Source organism: Salvelinus namaycush, chromosome 1 (genome assembly GCF_016432855.1).
Source record: "Salvelinus namaycush isolate Seneca chromosome 1, SaNama_1.0, whole genome shotgun sequence".
Lineage (NCBI taxonomy): Eukaryota > Metazoa > Chordata > Actinopteri > Salmoniformes > Salmonidae > Salvelinus > Salvelinus namaycush.
In genome coordinates, this window is record NC_052307.1 from 29207393 (window position 1) to 29228286 (window position 20894).

General features: G+C 44.0%; 2 pseudogenes; both read left to right on the forward strand.

Moving 5' to 3' along the window:
* Positions 1–367: 367 nt before the first annotated feature.
* Positions 368–10863, forward strand: LOC120051323 (annotated as a pseudogene).
* A 368-nt stretch (positions 10864–11231) lies between these two features.
* On the forward strand, positions 11232–20521 carry LOC120027543 (annotated as a pseudogene).
* Positions 20522–20894: the final 373 nt, after the last annotated feature.

Sequence of the window (20894 nt, forward strand, 5' to 3'; positions counted from 1 at the left end):
TAGGCCGTCATTGTAAATTAGTATTTGTTCTTAAAACTGACTTGCCTGGTAAAAATAAAATAAAAAAACTATCTTGTCAGTACAGTATATCCATAATCTTTGCCAATACAAACTTTGAGGAAATTATGATGTCATTTAATTTTTATTTTGCGCTACAATAGATTCACTCCATCCTATTCATTCCTATTGAGGACTGCTCCTTCTAGGGAGTGCCAATATGGCCGACCGGTGGCTTCAAAGCCTCTCAATGGCCAATACATAGCATCAGCAATCCAGGGTTTTTATAATGTACGTCATTGGTGTGCACTGCGGAGGCCCGTCAGAGGCTTGATCACTTTGGCCAATCAGAACGTTGAAACACTGCAGCATGAAGTTCACTAAGGATGGCAAGTTCACAAATTCTGATTTGTGGGCTTCAAAAGAAGAAGAAGATGCGGACAAGTCACTGAAGCATTTCAATAAAAGATTTGTGGACACGTCCAGAGTAACGTTGAGACAGTTAGCCATCCAGACTCCTTTGTACTGGTTAGATGGATAGATAGCCAATCACAGATTCTATACCAACATTTAATTAATTGTGATTCACTCGCCTGACAGATCACGCCACGTCCTCTCCATATCTGCCTGGCGGATACATATGGATGGAGTGTAAGATGGCTCAATTGCACAGTGTTGAATTTTTTCTTGTCTTCCTTGAAATTGATGTTCTGTTTAATCTTGTTTCTATTTTATCTTGTGTGTGTATGTGTTAGCTGGAGGGTGACGAGGCTTTCCAGGAGTTTGTGTCAGTGCATCATAACCGCAGCCAGTTGCCAATGACTCTCTGCCCCAATCAGCAGCCCCCGAGACTGGCCGGGGAGGAGTCAGGAGAAGAAGCCTGCCTTGGATGATTACCTCAACTTTGAGTCAGACGAGAAGAAGAAGGATGAGGAGTAAGATGAGGAAGAAGACCAGGGTAGGTACACATGCATACATAGACCCTTTGTTTGACAGATGCTGGTAAATGTGTGTGTGTAAACAGTGTGTTTTCATTGTCAGGTGCTAATAAAGAGGCTCTGAAGTCTGACCTGTCTGATATGGAGTACCTGTGGCGCAGAGACGGGGTGCTGCGGAGCATGAAGATGATGAGGAAGATGAGCCTGCCCATATGCAGCAGACAGACAGACAGTGCCTATGAGAGTGGGGATAGAGACGGTATCCAGAGGGCCAAAGCACCAGTCCCTTCACTGGATAAAAGCCAGGGCAAACCTAGCAAGCCTGTCAAACAGCAGGAGGTTGGGCAAATGCCTAACCTTTAACACCTAGCATTTGACCTGCACCCCTGACCCACAGACCTTGGGATTTAAACTCAAATCCTACCTTCATTGAAATGATGGAGGATAGCAGTTAAAACGGCATATGGTGTAGCATTCTGACAGTGAAATTAGGGTTGAGGGTTTTCATTGCTGTATCCCCTTTGGTAATGTGTGTGTGTGTCCCTATCTCTCTGTGCCCCATAGACTGAATCCACAGTGAAACTGCGAGAATGTCCCTTCAACGTCAAAGAGGTGAGTGTGTGTGGCTTGATGTGGAGTTCAGAGGTGGGGAAAGGGTTTATTTATGCGTGACATCTTGGGTTATTTATGTGTGATATAAACAGCAACAAGTGCGAGAGTTCATGACTTCTCTGAAGCCTGCAGGAATTTGAATCATCAAGAATGCCACCGGCAACAAAACCAAGTATATGTATGTGGACCTGCGCTCAGAAGAGGAGGTGAAAAAGGCTCTGAAGAAGAACAAAGATTACATGGGTGAGAATCAGACTGTGTGTGTGTGTGTGTGTGTGTGTGTGTGTGTGTGTGTGTGTGTGTGTGCGCACGTTCGTAATCCTCATGGAGAATAAAAAGTTATGTACTGTGTGTGTTTGTCCGAAAGGTTGCTCTATATTGAGGTGTTTCAGACAAGTGTGAGGGGGAGGTGGAGAAAGGGAGCGAGAGGAGATGAAGGAAGATGAAGAGGAGGAAGATGTAGCAGAGTCAGGAATACTCTCCACAAGGAACCTGCCCTAAACCTGCACAGAAGAGGAGCTCCAAGACGTTTTCACAAAGCATGGTATGTACATACACGCACATATACTGTATCAAATCAAATCACATTTTATTTGTCATATGAGCCGAATACAACAGGTGTAGACCTTACAGTGAAATGCTTACTTACAAGCCCTTATAACTAACAATGCAGTTTTAAGAAAAATAATGTTATAAAATAAACTGAACACTGAAATGACAAAAACAGCAAAGAGCGAGAACGAAACGAAACAGTTCTGTAAGGTATACACAAAACAGAAAACAACTACCCACAACACACAGGTGGAAAAAGGCTACCTAAGTATGGTTCTCAATCAGAGACAACGATTGACAGCTGCCTCTGATTGGGAACCATACCAGGCCAAACACATAGAAATACAAAACAAGGACAACATAGAACACCAGACATAGAATGCCCACCCAAACCAACCAAAATAGAGACAAAAAAAGGATCTCTAAGGTCAGGGCGTGACAATGTAGGTAGAGTTATTAAAGTGACTTATGCATAGATAATAACAGAGAGTAGCAGCAGCGTAAAAGATTGTGGGGAGGGGGGATTTGGGGGGGGGGGGGGGGGGGGGGGCAATGCACCTAGTCTGGGTAACCATTCCATTTGATTAGATGTTCAGTTGTCTTATGGCTTGGGGGTAAAAGCTGTTTAGAAGCCCCTTGGCCTTCCGGTATGACTTGGCGTTCCGGTAGCAGAGAGAACAGTCTATGACTAGTGTGGCTGGTGTCTTTGACAATTTTTAGGGCCTTCCTCTGACACTGCCTGGTATAGAGGTCCTGGATGGCAGGAAGCTTGGCACCAGCGATGTACTGGGCCGTACTTACTACCCTCTGTAGTGCCTTGCAGTCGAAGGCCGAGCAGTTGCCATACGAGGCAGTGATGCAACCAGTCAGGATGCTCTCGATGGTGCAGCTGTAGAACTTTTTGAGGATCTAAGGACCCATGCCAAATCTTTTCAGTCTCCTGAGGGGGAATAGGTTTTGTTGTGCCCTCTTCACACCTGTCTTGGTGTGCTTTGACCATAGTTAGTTTGTTGGTGATGTGGACACCAAGGAACTTGAAGCTATCAACCTGCTCCACTACAGCCCCGTCGATGAGAATGGGGGCGTGTTCGGTCCTCCTTTTCCTGTAGTCCACAATCATCTCCTTGGTCTTGAACAGGTTGAGGGAGAGGGTGTTGTCCTGGAACCACACGGCCAGGACTCTGACCTCCTCCCTATATGCTGTCTCGTCGTTCTTGGTGATCAGTCCTACCACTATTGTGTCATCAGCAAACTTAATGATGGTGTTGGAGTCGTGCCTGGCCGTGCAGTCATGAGTGAACAGGGAGTACAGGAGGGGACTGAGCACGCACCCCTGAGGGGCCCCCGTGTTGAGGATCAGCGTGGCGGATGTGTTGTTACCTACCCTTACCACCTGGGGGCGGCCCGTCAGGAAGTCCAGGATCCAGTTGCAGAGGGAGGTGTTTAGTCCCAGGGTCCTTAGCTTAGTGATGAGCTGTGAGGGCACTATTGTGTTGAACACTGAGCTGTAGTCAATGAATAGCATTCTCACATAGGTGTTCCTTTTGTCCAGGTGTGAAAGGGCAGTGTGGAGTGCAATAGAGATTACATCATCTGTGGATCTGTTGGGGCGGTGTGCAAATTGGAGTGAGTCTAGGGTTTCTTGGATAATGGAGTTGATGTGAGCCATGACCAGCATTTCAAAGAATTTCATGGCTACAGACGTGAGTAGTCCTTTAGGCAGGTTACCTTAGTGTTCCTGGGCACAGGGACTATGGTGGTCTGCTTGAAACATGTTGGTATTACACACTCAGACATGGAGAGGTTGAAAATGTCAGTGAAGACACCTGCCAGTTGTTCAGCGCGTGCTCGTTGTACACGTCCTGGTAATCCGTCTGGCCCTGCGGACTTGTGAATGTTGCCCTGTTTAACGGTCTTACTCACATCGGCTGCAGAGATCGGGATCACACAGTCGTCCGGAACAGCTGATGCTCTCATGCATGTTTCAGTGTTACTTGCCTCGAAGCGAGCATAGAAGTAATTTAGCTCGTCTGGTAGGCTCGTGTCACTGGGCAGCTCTCGGCTGTGCTTCCTTCTGTAGTCTGTAATAGTTTGCAAGCCCTGCCACATCCGACTAGCGTCAGAGCCGGTGTAGTACGATTCGATCTTAGTCCTGTATGGACGTTTTGCCTGTTTGATGGTTCGTCGGAGGGCATAGCGGGATTTTTTTATAAGCTTAAGAGTCCCACTCCTTGAAAGCGGCAGCTCTACCCTTTAGCTCAGTGTAGATGTTGCCTGTAATCCATGGCTTCTGGTCGGGGTATGTATGTACAGTCACTGTGGGGATGACGTCATCGATGCACTTATTGAAGAAACCAGTGACTGATGTGGTGTACTCCTCAATGCCATCGGAAGAATCCCGGAACATATTCCAGTCTGTGCTAGCAAAACATTCCTGTAGCTTAGCATCTGCTTCATCTGACCACTTTTTTATTTGCCAAATGGAGGGCGAGGGAGAGCTTTGTACGCGTCTCTGTGTGTGAAGTAAAGGTGGTCTAGAGTTTTTTTCCCCTCCGGTTGCACATTTAACATGCTGGTAGAAATGAGGTAAAACGGATTTAAGTTTTCCTGCATTAAAGTCGCCGGCCACTAGGAGCGTCACCTCTGGATGAGCATTTTCCTGTTTGCTTATGGCGGTATACAGCTCATTGAGTGCGGCCTTAGTTCCAGCATTGTTCTGTGGTGGTATGTAGACAGCTATGGAAAATACAGATGAAAACTCTCTAGATAGATAGTGTGGTCTACAGCTTATCATGAGATACTCTACCTCAGGTGAACAAAACCTTAAGACTTCATTAGATATTTTGCACCAGCTGTTGTTTACAAATATCCATAGACCGCCATCCCTTGTCTAACCAGAGCTGCTGTTCTATCCTGCCGATATAGTGTATAACACGCCAGCTGTATGTTATTCATGTCGTCGTTCAGCCACTACTCGGTGAAACATAAGATATTACAGTTTTTAATGTCCCGTTAGTAGGATATACGTGCTTTTAGTTCGTCCAATTTATTATCCAGCGATTGTACGTTGGCCAATAGTACCGATGGCAAAGTCAGATTAGCCACTCGTCGGCGGATCCTCACAAGGTACCCCGATCTCCTTCCGCGATTCTTTTTCCATCTCTTTCTCCTGCGAATGACGGGGATGAGGGCCTGTTTGGGTGTCTGGAGTAAATCCCTCTCGTCCGACTCATTAAAGAGAAATTCTTCATCCAGTTCAAGGTGAGTAATCACTGTTCTGATTTCCAGAAGCTCTTTTTGGTCATAAGAGACGGTAGTAGCAACATTATGTACGAAATATGTTACAAACAATGCGAAAAAACAAACAAAATAGCACGGTTGGTTAAGAACCCATAAAACGTCAGCCATCCCCTCCGGCGCCATCTTCACAAAACAGGAGTCCACATATGATTGTTAACACGCACACTTAGTGTTTCCCCTATATTCATTTAGCAGTGCCGGACCGCCTCTGCTTAATGGTTGCTGCCACAAATTATTTTCACCAAGAAAAATTATTTATTTATTTTGAAAATAATTTTTGAGATGGTAAAATGTTTTCAGTATAAACGTAAATGACTAAAACTGGATTTGAAGTGTGTAAAAAATATAATGGAGCTATATATATTTTTTTAAATAAGATCATCTTTGAGAACTAACAATCACCAAAATAAAAACTAGACAGTCTGAAGAATCTAAAATTCCCTAAATGTAATGGCATGGGGCCCCCATTGATTTTGTTAGAAAATTTGCTTCATAACTGTCACTGTCATGTCATGTTGTACTTCTTGTTGACGAAGTTCGTGCTAATGTTTTTGAGCTAGCGCCCAATAGACTCCCATTCACTCCTTAAAGGAGAGCACTCCTTGTCTCAGAATCGCCAAGAATGCACCGTACGGCCCATTGACGTAGCATTGGCAACCTTTCCCATCTACTCAAAAGTATATCTGCCGTTGTGAATGTCAGACTCCACTCTGGAATTCTGGTTGAGAGCTTTGAAAAATGGCAGCGTGTAGTGCGGACGAAATAGAGAAGAAGTTGGTGAAGCAACAACTGTGCTGGAATGCGAACTATATGGGTATCAGTTCCTATAGTATGGAGCGGGAGGATGAGGGTCAATGACCAGAATGGTCAGTAGTGGAAAGATAAAGCAGTGGATCGTCTAGTAAAGAATGTATAAAGAGGGCCAAGGTGGGAATCAAGAGTAATGATGTGTTGTAGTGGAAAGTGGTGACAGTGTTTGATGAGACCACAGGGCCTCACTTACACTCTATCTGACTAACTAATGCCGTAGAGAAAGAGGTAGGTGAAGTGAAATTAGCTTGGTTCATTGGAATTGGTAGATTGTTAATATTTTGTGGTAGCCAGGCTCAGCAAAAGAAGATTCTGAAAATGGAAAAGCTTTATGGGAAGAAGATTAAAAGCCATGTCCCTGGTGCTTATGCTAGGTTGGGGGAGTCATCATTGGGGTCCCAATATCTATGTCCATAGATGATATTAAAGAAAATGTGAAGGGAGGAAGAGTGATTGGGGCCAAAAGTTTGACCAGTAGGAAAGAAAGACAAAGAAGTGAGAGCCTATCAGTGCTGCTGAGGTTAGAGAAGGTTATGCCTGGGAAAGTACAAATAGGATTCCTTAGTTTCAATGTCAAAGAATTTGTCCCATCCCCATTGCGGTGTTTTAAATGCCAAAAAATGGGACACGTAGCTATTCGATGTAAATGAAGGAAAATATGTGCTGTTGTAATTGTGTGTGTTGTGGGGGACATAGTGCAGCGTTTGGTAAATGCCAGGTGCAGAAAGGGGCTAGAGAGGCTTAGAGATATAGAATTAGTAATGATGTATTGTGTGCAGATGCCATAAGACAGATTGGTGGAACAACAGTGTGGGATGACGGAGCTTCCACGGCTGCTCCTGTAGTAAGTGGACCTCATGTCGGAGCTGGTGTTTCTGCTGGTCCTGGCATGGTTTGGAGGCCTGTTCAGAAATCTTGCGTTCATGAATGTGCGGTGTCAAAGGACACTTTTATTGGTAAGGTTATCAATACGTCTCGGGGTGTGGAAAGCAAAAATGCCAGGTTGAAGGTTATTGTGGAGAAAGCAAAAGGGATATTTGGGGTAACAGCTGTTACTGTTGAAATTGTTGTTGACATGGTTGTTAACAATCCTGAAGGTGGAGTGTTTCAGCATGATATAGATACAGTTTAATGGGGTAGGGGGGTTGGGGAGGGTGTGGTAGAAGTTAGTAGGAATTTATTTGTTTTTAATTTTATTTTCATGGTAGTACAGAATTGGGCAGATCGTGATTGATTGTACATTCCAGCACAGTAGGTGGCGGCATGTACTTTAATGATTGCTTGCGGACCGCCATGATATCATAGAAGAGTATAACAGTGAGGATGTCCAGGAGACTCGCCAGTTCCTGTTAGACAACCACGTTTGTCTGGACTCCTTCAGTCAGGTATGTTGCAAAATACTGTCTAGGATTTGCTAACAGTGCATTAAGAAGATAACATTATTTAAAGTTCATAACATTATTTAACATTTTGATCACTTTGGATTCTGTTTATTTGTGTGTGTGTGTGTGTGTTTAGGCGCAGGGGCCTCGTGGCACGTGTGTGTTCCTGGTGAAGAACCTTCCAGCTGGAGTGAAGGTCGAGGACCTGGAGGTGCTGTTCTCATAGCATGGCACCCTGGGTAGAGTGCTGCTGCCGCCTGCTGGCCTAACTGCCATAATAGAATACCTTGAGCCCACTGAGGCAAGGTGTGTGTGTGTTCCATATAAATGTGGCCTCTAATGCGAAAATAGGACTGAATATGCATATTCATTACATTTGTATTGGCAGAATGCTGTCTGAAGAAGACCATGGTCGCGTTCAGTTTTAGTGTACTGTAACATACTGTCGCTCTCCTTCTGTCTGCCTCACTTTCTAGTTCTAGCACGTTCCCCTATACTTAGAGTGGGCCCCGATAGGAGTGTTCTCAGCAGCCATGCCCAATAAGACACACCAATTCCCGGAGCCCACTACCAAAACCTCAGCACAGGAAGAGGAGGAAGAAGAAGCATTAGGATCACAGTGCTAGCTGTGCCACTAGAGATCCTGGTTCGAGTCTGGGCTCTGTCGAAGCTGGCCGCGACCGGTAGACCCATGGGGTGGCGCACAATTGGCCCAGCATCTTCCGTGTTAGGGGAGGGTTTGGCCAGCAGGGATGTTCTTGTCCCATCGCACACTAGCGACTCCTGTGGTGGGCCGGGCGCAGTGCACGCTAACAAGGTCGCCAGGTGTACGGTGTTTCCTTCGACACATTGGTGCGGCTGGCTTCCGGGTTAAGCGGGCATTGTGCCAAGAAGCAAGAAGCAGTTGGCTGGGTTGTGTTTCGGAGGATGCACGGCTCTCGACCTTCGCCTCTCCCGAGTCCGTACGGGAGTTGCAGCGATGGGACAAGACTGTAACTACCAATTGGATACCACGAAATTGGGGAGAAAAAGGGGTATAATAATAACAAATAAAGAAGAAGCACTGGGATCAACACTCTTCATCAAGAAGCTCAACTTCACTACAACAGAGGAGACTTCGCGAGAGGTAGGGTAATACTGTTAGATTTATGGAATCGGGGTTAGAGGATGAGAGTTATAGGTTGAGGGATAAAGGATGAGTCAGAGGATGGGGAGAAGGGTTAGAAGTTTTATAGAATGTCTCATGTTTTTGGTTTGTGTTTTGGTTTCTTCAGACCTTCTCCAAATGCGGCACAGTGAATACCTCTATTTCCAAGAAAAAATACAAGACTGGTACTGAACATTACATTTAGAATGAACCTTTAGACTCACACTGAACATTTAGGTTGAACATGTGTGAATTTCAGTGTTGTCTCAGTGCTGTTTTGTCCTTATAGGTCGGCTGTTGTCCATGGGCTATGGCTTTGTCACCTATCAGACACTGAAGGCAGCAGAGAAGGCCATAAGGCAGCTACAGGTACTGACCCTAGTACTGATCCTTGACACCTAACCTTTAACCCCTACACCTACAGATACTGACCTCACACTTATCTCTCTCACCCTGTCTATTGTTCAGTCTCTCCTCCCCCATCTCTCTTTCTCTTAGTACTACAGTGTGGCTGACCACCAGTTGGAGTTGAAAGTCTCTGAGAGTGCCACCAAGAGAGTCACTCCATCATACTGACCATGGTTACACAAATTAACAACAAACTAATAGTAATAAGAGTACTTATAAGCCACTTATAATGACACAATACTGATTTTCTCCTTATAGATATGGGAGCATTGGAACGGAGATGCTGTGAGTTGAGGTGCAGGTGAAACGTTTAATAAAACAACAAACGAGACAACATAACAGTGGCATTTATGCATGAACACAGGAACAAAACTGACTGAGGAAGGAACCCAAGGGAGTGACAGATATAGGGGAGGTAATCAGGAAGGTAATGGAGTTCAGGTGAGTATCATGATGATCTGCAGGTGCGTGTAATGATGGATCCCAGGACCGGTGGTTAGTATACAGGGGACGTTGAATGCTGGAGGGGAGGAGTGGGAGTAGACGTGACAAGCATCTTCAAATTATTTGTCGCCTTAGCTTGCTACATAACTTCTGAGTGATAGGAAGCACGAGCAATCAGCCTACACCATTGTGTTCACACCCGTCATTGCTATGACAACTAGCGTAGCTATGTCAGAAAAATGACTGCTGTCTGAACACACACATCCGATTTGGTCACTTGTAACTTATTATTCCAAAGCGGATTTGAAAAACAAAAGTGATTTGAGCATTAAGGCCTGTAGTGTGAACAAGGCTTCAGTCACTCTCACACTGATAATGATGATGATATGTGCATCCTCTCCAGCACGTTTGGGGAGCTGAAGACTGTTCGTCTGCCAAAGAAGGCGCCCGGTACCGGCACCGGGGTTCACAGCGGGTTTGGCTTTGTAGACTTCCTCACAAAACAGGATGCCAAGGTGAGTGAGGGTGAATGACCACGGTGTGTGTTATTTCTTGTTTCCCCTCTAAAAAAACATTATTGTTGCTGTACATTACTGTTGAGGGGTGTTATTTCTTGAATCCACTGTAGAAAGCATTCTCTGCGCTGTGCCATAGCTACTGTACCATCTGTACGGGAGGCAGCTGGTTCTACAGTGGGCCGAAGACACTGTGGAGACGCTACGTAGGAAAACAGCTAAGCATTTCCACGGTAACACCCAGCGTACCAGCATACAGATACAGTAATACATTTCATATTGATGTTTGGAGAAACCTATTCTCTGATCTCTCTCTATCTCAGACGTCCCTAAGAAGAAGTGGAAGGCAGAGGTGATGGAGGAGATTATGGAGACTGAGCGGGCAAAGGATGACAGACCCCTAAATCACACCCCTTAACCACAACCCAGCCCTGATTGGTGCCTGTGGCCCCATGTGGGTAGGACTGACTGAATAATCTGGACCTAGTGACAGGAGAAGGAGGCATCAGAAAGAGCAGAACTCGGCAGAAGCCAATTCTTTTGTCAGTGATTCTGCGCAGTGCCTTGCCAATCCAATCCTCTCGAGCACACTGAGGGACTTTGACAGTGTTGTTGAGACAAGAGAAAAACACATCTCAGTAAGAGAGCCCTGACGATGACATAAAATAAATGTTTGTCACATGCGCCAAATACAACAGTGAAATGCTTACTTACAAGCCCTTAACAAACAATGCAGTTTTAAGAAAAAAAAGTGTTCAAGTATTTACTAAAATAAACTGAAGTAAAAAAATAAGTAATAATAATCTAACTAATAATTAAGGAGCAACAATAAAATAACAGTGAGGCTATATACAGGGTTGTCAGCTTGGGGATTCGATCTTGCAACCTTTCCATTACTAGTCCAACGCTCTAACCACTAGGCTACCCTGCAGCCCCAATGATGATATGGTTATTTGTACTCAACAATTAAATGTTATCCATTTGATAAAGTGGCTTTGAGGGTTTGTTTTTAATTAATTGCATTTTTATTTTATCAGAGAGAACTTATATCACCTATGTTAGAGGGTGAGGACTTTTATTTTGAAATTCCTTCCTCAGGTGTCGTCACATAACCCACATTAGTAAAGATGTCTGACAGGTGCACACACAAGTCAACAACAGTGAAGATTTCTCTGTTTTTATGTGTTTTGTATTTATCATGGACGCCTGTTCAGACCGAGATTAGTTCTGCAGTTCTCGATAAACAAACTGGCCAGCTGTCTCTACAAGAGGGTTTCCGAAACGACTATGTAGCCTGGGCGAACTTTACCGACGACATCAAGAACTCAGGGTAAATTCCTCTGCGCACTATCGCCCTGGACCAGCGCTAATGTAGCTAACGTTACATAGACGAAGCAGGACAAAAAAATATGCATTTGGGTAAAGAGCAGTTTACAACGAGCAGTTTAGCAAAACATGGGCTCTCAAAAAATTGATTTAGTCTAGACAACATTGGCTTGACAATAGGGATAGGACAGGCTATGTACTAGAATCGATTTTAGTCAAATGGGAGTGCCTGTTCTATTACATCTATTGTGATAAAAGAGCATTCCCATTATTATTCAGGGTTGTAGTTTACTTGTGTGTCATCCAAATCGACCCCATAGAGTAGACCAGGGGTTACCAAACTTTAATCGTCCACGACCCCATTTTGATATCTGAAAATTCTTGCGACCCCAACCATGTGAAAAACAGGTTAATGAAATTAACAGCCAATGTTTACTTTTTTATTTGGGGCTATAGCAGTCAATTGCAAAACATTCTAAAAGTATTTCAGATTTTTTTCTAAACTCACGATCACATACTTTTACTGTGGGGCTATGACAGATTAGTCTGACATGTCTAATGCCGCGTTCAAAACAATTGGGAACTCGGAAATCTACGACTTCACTGCGTTGAAGACAACTGGGAACTCGGAACAAAAATTGGTCCGACTGAAATCATTGTTAGGTCATCCAACTCGGAATTCTAAGTCGGAACTCTGCCTCTTTCTAAAGCTCCGACCTGAAGATCACTGACGTCATGATTTGACCTCAGTTTGAAAGCACCATTATCTCACCACCACTAATGAGATGGGTGTGCATGAAGCATGTCACTTCGGAGCTTCTCAAAGGCAGGGGGTGTAGTCAACAGTGCACACTTCATCTCTGCTGTCACATCCAACCTGGATTGATATTTGGTTTTAATGCAGACGAGAGCACTGCTGACTGCAGCTTCACACAGATATGAGCTGGCGAAGGTTACCTTGAGTTTTAATGCTCTGAGAGAGATGGCAGGGTATTCCCTTTGAGTCGACCAAAACTCCTCCCTAGTAACCCGTGATTGCGTTCTCTGCAGCATTCGGTCACATGACAGCTCGAAAGGCCGCAGTTGACTGTTGCACTTGTATCGTTCCAATTTGAGCGCAACGTTTAAGTGCGGCCTTTTCCTACGATCTAAGGGCATTCTCTAGTTGAATTAAATATTTTAGATTTCAAAAATGTTCTTTTAGATTTTGAAAGGTTAACCACATTACAATGATTTTGAGATACAAAGAAGATATATAAAACATTTTGGGGGTGGAAATTTGTCTGCGACCCCCGTTTTCATACCCTTAGTTTGGGAACCGCTGGAGTAGACACCCAAAGACTTTCCTAGCAAGTCAGGTCGTGATCAGAGTAAAACTCCTTACCCAAATACATTTTTATGTATATTCACTAAGTGTTCTCTCCCTCAGCTGGTCATATCTGGAAGTGACCACTATAATGATAGCATCCAAGCGTACGCTGCCGGGGCCGTTGAAGCTGCAGTCAGCTCCGAGGTAATGTAGAGAGACAGTCACCCTAACCCTGCTGGGGCAGTAGGGTCTAAGGTCGTGTTCCCCTGCTCAGACATTGTTGACATTGCTGACAAATGCCAGATCTTACAAACATTAGAGCAGTCTGGTGCCCGACGGCACAATCGATGACATAGCAACCATTGGTTGATCCATGCAACATCTGAACAGAGGAACACGACCCAAATCTATAGCTGATCTATTTGTGTGTTTGTGTCATAGCTGATCTATAAGCACTGGATGAACACACTTATGGGGTACTGCGGTCCATTTACATTTGAGTCAGGATTCTGTCACAGACTGAAGGATTACATCACCACCAACCTACAGTGGGTCAGACAGCAGATAGAGGAGCATCCACACTGTCCCTACTGGCACCAGGTATTGGCTGAGTCTGGGTCAGCCAATGTGCAAAATCACCAAGTATCTACTCCTTTTTCTCTGTGTCTAAACAGTAAATAACTTACTAGAGTGGATCATTCAGTACATACTTGGGATCTAATAAGAACGCCTTAGTAGAGGACGTTTTGTATTTAGACTTTCTCTCGCTTAGGTGTGGTTGGTGTTGCTGCAGCTGAAAGGTCTGGAAGATGGCTACAATGATCAGCTGTCATTTCCCAGAGGCCCTTTCACTCTCAACCCCTTCGGCTTCCTGTAAGTGTGGTCTGTGACCTCTGATGGGTTAGAGTTCCCCCATAGAAAATGATAGAGGACTCTAGTGCCCAAAAGCCATTTTAGCATGGGCAGCGCCATTCAGGACTTAAACTATTTTGAAGTAGTCAACTGGGTGGGACTTAATTCCATCACATAATTCCATCCAGGTCATCAGAAGGGGTCAGCCAATGAATAATACTTGTGAGCTAACATTCCATAACTGCAGGTGGCAGTAAATCGCCAACCTTGGCTTTATCTTTTCAAACAACACACTGCAAGTGGCATGCACCCTTTCTGTTTGTTTACCAACTCATAGAAGTAGTAGTAGAAAATTGACTACTTCAAAATGGAAATGGCCTCAATGGTGCTGCCCGTCCACTCACAGACGGCATAATTGGACAGATACAAAGAAGAGTCCTCTATGATTCTCCATGAGATCAGCGCAGCAGTGAGTTTCTGTAAGCACCCCTGATTTTACTCACCAAGAGTACCCATCTCAGGAATAATGTGGGGTTCCAATGGGGATTTTTTTCGGGTGAGCTAAATCAAGTGCACCTTGCTAAACATCTATGACCAAACCCTCTATTTTTTTGTGGCTATTCCATAGAGAATGATAGAGGCATCTAGTGGCCAAATGGCCAGAGCTATTGAGGGCTTCCACCATTTTAATGTAGTCAACTTAATGGGACTTCCAACTTCATTGGCTGATCCCTCCTGGTGACGCTGCTGGAGTCATGTGCAACCAGGTCATCAGGAGCGATCAGCCAATCGTAACAAATAAGAAAATGTACTACTTCAAAATGGAGATGGCCTCAATGGCACTGCCCGTGCTGTCACAGACGCCATAATGGCATGGATACAATGATGAGACGTCTTTCCATCTCTATGGGCTATTCAGACTTTTCCAAATGGGAGGAGACCTGGTGGATCTTGAGGGGGCCCTAAACAAGTCTAGCCAATCACGGACACTGGGCTCTGGCTCCTGCTCCGCCCTCATCAAGCTATTGCCTGGCAACAAGGATCTGCTGGTGTCTCATGATACCTGGAACATCTACCAGGCCATGCTGCGCATCCTAAAGAAGTACCAGTTCGCCTACCGTGTCTCTCCTACAGGTGACCTTTGACCCCTAAAACTCTCATAAGGAAAAGTTAACTATGCCTACAGTGTCTCCTAATGTCCCCCCTTTCACCCCTAACATACTCTTAATGAAGCACTCCTGGAAACTCTGCTTGTGAACACTGGGAAAGGCCAACCATGAGTTGTGTGGTTCAGAGTTCTATATTTTATGGTTCTGAGTTTGATTTCTGTGTTCTGTTGTTCTCAGACAGTGATCCGATCCCTGGCGGAACCCAGACCTTCTCCTCCTACCCAGGGTCCATTTTCTCTGGAGATGACTTCTACATCCTTAGCACCGGGCTGGTGAGAGCTTTGTGTAATATGTGTGTACATAGTATATGTGTGTGTAGTATTTTCTTTTAAATAGATGTCCCTCCACAGGTTACCTTGGAGACCAGCATCGACAACAGTAACCCTGCCCTCTGGAAATTTGTTCAACCAACCGGAGCAGTGATGGAGTGGCTGAGGAACATCGTAGCCAATAGGCTGGCTGCATCCGGCAAGGAGTGGGCAGAGATTTTCAGCAAACACAACAGCGGAACGTGAGTCTCTGCAGGCCATCTGAGCGACATTTTCTTCTTCTTCCTGTAGACTCTCATTGACCTATGGATGTCTACCATGTTGGTTATCTCTCCAGTCCTGTCAGACCAGAGCTGGAGATCAGAAAACAAACCCTCAACAAGCTATTTAACTGTCCATTTAAAGGACACTAGGAGATGAAGAGTGAACGGAACTATCCCTTTAAGGAATTAAGTAAAGTAAAAATAACATCACATGAACTTTCACGAGTGGTCAGGTGACCTGAGTGAGATACTTTTTTTTTCGGGGAGGAGCAGAGTTAAGTCAATTCTGTACTGAGTTGCAAATTTCTCTTTAATTCCAATTCAATTCTTGAAATTGGCCACCCCCAAATGTAGCAGAATTTGATTTAAATTTGAATAAAGGAAGTAGACTTTAATTCAATGAAATTAAAATGGCTTATTTATTCTACACATCACCATAGTAATGTTTATTTTGACATAATGTATGGTTACCAATACCATGTAGCATAAGGTTGAAACATTTAATTTTTAAAACTCATTCTCCTTAAACAATTTGAAATAATTTCAGTGGTCTGGAAATATTCTAAGATTGTGTTGTGGATTGTCTATAATAATTCATAATTCCCTTAATGTTTTTATATTTTTGAAGAAAAAAAACATCTCATGACAAAGAAAAATTTTGTTTGACATCTTTGAGTTATAATCAAACTAATATTTGAAATTGTGTATTCTTTGCATGAATAAGTGGCATATGTCAAATGAATGAGCCTTTCATGTTTCACGTCTCAGTTTAATTGGTTTTAATTAAATTCTACTTCCTTCAATTCAAACTCAATTCTTCATTCTGTGGCGTGGGTTGGGGCCAATTCATATATTGAATTCAATTCCTACATTCGAATTGACCCCAACTCTGCTGGGAAGGCAGGCGTGGGACTTATCAGTGACGGCGACTCAGGCCAAAGTCCCCAGAAATCAAAGGTTACTCATGTTGATTTGTAGGGTTAGAGTTAGGGCTATTAAATCTGTCTTCTACAGCTTATCTCAGTCTCTGAGATGTTTTACTTCTCTAGCCTATCTCTAGCATATCTACATACAGTCTGTCGGTTAACAGCCTCTGTTACTCAACGTAGGGGAGTTACAGTGGAACCTAAAAGACTAACTAGTGTTTCATCAATCATCAGAAATTACTCAATGGCCTCAATACAGACCCCCAGACCGCGTAGAATGTCTACCTTTGGAATCAATGCATTCCCTCACTTGTAGGTATGTGTGTGTGTGTTAGGTATAATAACCAGTGGATGATAGTGGACTACAGGCATTTCACTCCGGGGATGACAGAGACCAAGGAGCAGCTGTTTACTGTACTGGAGCAGCTCCCGTAAGAGTGAACACAGACACGGGTGGTCACGATACCAGTGTTAAGATACTAGGAATGAAAAGAAACAAAACCTTCATTCATTTCTTGAGGAAAACAGTCCTCATGTTGTTATCCAGAGTCACATTTGTTTATTTTGCAAGCTATATCACACAAATATTTTACATAAAGTAGGGTTTTAAAGGACCATAAAGCTTTTGAAAAATTTGCCAAAAGAAAATCCGGTATCATAGTATTGCGATCCTGGTATCGCGACAACCCAAGCACGCACACACATTGGAGAAATGTTTTGTGTGTTCTTCCTGATGTGGTGAGCTGGCTATTTATCAATAACAGCAATAAGTGTGTGTGTGTGGTTCTGATCTGTAGTGGGCTGGTTGTTCACTCTGATAAAACCCAGGAGTTGCTGCAGAAAGGTTACTGGTCCAGTTATAACATCCCGTAAGTACCAATAACAACAAATATATAACTACCACACACTAGTAATGACTATATTATTAATAGGTGGTGACTGTCTGTCTCTCAGGTTTGTTATCAACAACAACAAAAATAACCTGTGTATGTGTGACACACTCTCACTGTGTGTGTGTAGGTACTATGAGGAGGTGTTTAATGCCAGTGGCTGTCGAGAACTGGTTAAACAGTTTGGTCCATGGTTCTCTTTGGACATGACCCCTCGAGCCCAGATCTTCAAAAGGAACCAATCACACATCACAGACATGGACTCCATGGTCCGCCTCATGAGGTACGCTCTTCCAGTCAGAGGCTTCTACACCAGATGTCACAGGAGGGAGAAGGACAGACCTGCATTTAGGCCTATATACACAAGTATCCTTACCTACAGCTGTATACTTACCTACAGCTGTATCCTTACCTACGGTGCATTCGGAAAGTATTCAGACCCCTTGACTTTTTCCACATTTTGTTACGTTACAGCCTTATTCTAAAATTGATTCAATGTTTTTTTCCCCCTCATCAATCTACACACATTACCCCAGAATGACAAAGCGCAAAAAGTTTTTTGCTCCTGACATGCAATGTCAACTGTGGGACCTTATATAAACAGGTGTGTGCCGTTACAAATCATGTCCAATAAATTTAATTTACCACAGGTGGACTCCAATCAAGTTGTAGAAACATCTCAAGGATGATCAATGGAAAGAGGATGCACCTGAGCTCAATTTCGAGTCTCATAGCGAAGAGTCTGAATACTAATGTAAATGTGATATATATTTTTTAAATAAATGTGTATACATTTCTAAAAACCTGTTTTCGCTTTGTCATTATGGGGTATTGTCTGTAGGTGGAGGGGAAAAAAATATATAGAATCCATTTTAGAATAAGGCTGTAACGTAACAAAATGTGGAAAAAGTTAAGTGGTCTGAATACTTTCCGAATGCACTGTGCATTTATAGCCTATGTATGGATATCCCTTCCCTACCCCCCTCTTTTTCTGTAGGTATAATAACTTTAAGGAGGACCCGTTGTCTTGGTGTGAGGGCTGTGACCCGCCTGCTAATGGAGAGAACACCATCTCAGCCCGGTCCGACCTGAACCCGGCTAACGGAACGTATCCCTTCGGAGCGCTGAAGCAGAGACCACATGGAGGAACGGATATGAAGGTAAGGCCATCCTCCACTTCTACTTTCTATTTCTCTAGGTATGAGTTAGGTGAGCTGTTATGACATGCTTCTTGTAGGTGTCACTAATTGGCTGTGTGTGTACCTTTTGGGTGTGTACCTTTGAGTGTGTGTAGGTGACGTCCTACGGGCTGTGGCGTGAGTTTGGCTTCCTGGCAGCGAGTGGACCCACTTGGGACCAGGTACCTGCCTTCCAGTGGAGTTCATCCCCCTACTCAGACCTGATGCACATGGGACACCCTGACACCTGGGCATTTGCACCTGTAAATGTCACCTGGTCTACCTAACCCTTCTGGTAAATCCTTATTCCTCCTGTCTCCTGATTCTGCCTCTTCGACCCTACTCTCCTCCCTTTCCGCATCCTATGACTTGCACTACCCCCCTTTCCTCCCGGCCGGCTCGGCCCTCCTCCCCTTTCCTCTTGGGGCCTGAGTGATGCGAGCTTACAGAACAGGGCTACAGGCAGCTGAGCGAAAATTTAGGAAAACTAAACTTCAGGAGGACCTATCATCCTTTCACTCCCTCCTCTCTATGACATGCTGCGACTAGTAAGGTCTGGCCGCAGAACAACCTGCACACTCGACACCATCCCCTCCTCCCTTCTCCAGACCATCTCTGGAGATCTTCTCTTATGCCTCACATCCATCATCAACTCATCCCTGACTACTGGCTTAGTCCAATCTGACTTCAAAATGGCCCGAGTCGCTCCCCACCTCAAGAAACCAACACTCGACTCATCTGACGTCAAAAACTATAGACCTGTATCCCATCTTTCTTTTCATTCCAAAACACTTCAGTGTGCTGTCTCTGATCAACTTTCTTGTTATTTCTCTAAGAACAATCTTGTTGACCCTAACCAGTCAGGCTTTAAGACGGGTCACTCAACCGAGACTGCTCTTCTCTGTGTGGCGGAGGCTCTCCGCACTGCCAACGCTGACTATCTCTCCTTTGTTCTCATCCTCCTAGATCTATCTGCTGCCTTTGACACTGTGAACCATCATATCCTCCTCTCAACCTTCTCAGGGCTGGGCATCTCTGCACACTCTTGGATTGCATCCTACCTGGCAGGCCGCTCCTACCAGGTGACGTGGAGAGGATCTGTGTCTGCACCACGTACTCTCACTACTGGTATTCCCCAGGGCTTGGTTCTAGGTTGAAAACCCTGCTTGTGCCATCAAACCCCTGCAACTTATCCAGAACACTGTAGCGCACCTGGTTTTCAACCTTCCGAAGTTCTCTATTGTCATCCCAGTCCTTCGTACACTCCACTGGCTTCTGGTCAAAGCTCAAATCCACTTCAAGACCATGGTGCTTACCTACGGAACAGCAAGAAGAACTTCCCCTCCCTACCTTCAGGGTATGCTCAAACAGTACACCCCAACCTGAGAACTCCATTCTGCCACCTTCCGTTCTAGCTTTGACTACTGACTTATTTACTTGAGAAAAAATTTACATTCTATGCCTGTGATACAGTATGTGGTTGTCCCACCTAGCTATCTTAAGATGAATGCACTAACTGTAAGTCGCTCTGGATAAGAGTGTCTGCTAACTGACTAAAATTGAAATGTACCCCTTACATTAACCCTACACGTACAGACCCCTCCGTGTCAGAGAATAAACTAAGGGGTGATGGGTTTCATTTCAGAAGGTAAATGATTACAAAAGTAATGTAATGTATTAGGTATACAGTGCAACAGTAAGCTCAGGGTTAGCATGTATATTTACTGCTCTGTTGTGTGAACAATCTTGAGATAAGGAAGTGGGTTTTAACTGGGTTTAAAAAAATGTTTTATAATGTTTTGCTCGTACTGGCTGTCTCATCGAATGTGATGTGAGATGGGAAAACTTTAAATGGGGCTGGAGTTCCACAAATGACAATTATAGAGGTAGGAAATTGTACTGGGAAAAAATGTACTATTCGTTTGGCCAATAGAGAATTATTAAAATATATATATATTTAGGCTCCACTAAACTGTTTGATTATGTGCCTACTTGAAGTATTCTACCATTTGATTCATGCTGGTATGACACTGGTCAATTTGTTCAATTCATGTTGACCTTATTAGACAGTGATCGCATAAAAACATGTATTACATTTGTTAGCATTTGACAGATGTGCTTTAATACGGTCAATGGTTTTTGGAATTAATTTTGTTTTGAACTTTAATTTATAGCCATGTCATGTGTAGCTTATTTAGAAATACAAAGCTGGCGTTCTGTCTTTTGGTGTCGTACACTGTTGTCGCTGATGGCCCAGACTTTTTTAAGCATTCCTGAAAGCTAAACACAACTGATTTGAAAGAAGGGGAGGGACATAGTTATCACATGTTCAAATCCAATGACAATGCACGTGGCTCTGCTTTCCTCCAATCAGAACTCTAACTATACTCTTGTTATTCTGCTTTATTACCGTTCTCCGAGCAGCAGGATATTATGATGGCAACACGATCGCAGATTATTTTAATTTTAAAATAAGAGTCCCCCTGCAAAAACGGGCAACATTTTGGGAATATCGTTTGTGTTTATCACTAGTGCAGTACAACTCACAGATTTGCCACCACCTTTGAAAAAAAATTATGGATAATTTGACTTTAATATTGTAGTATA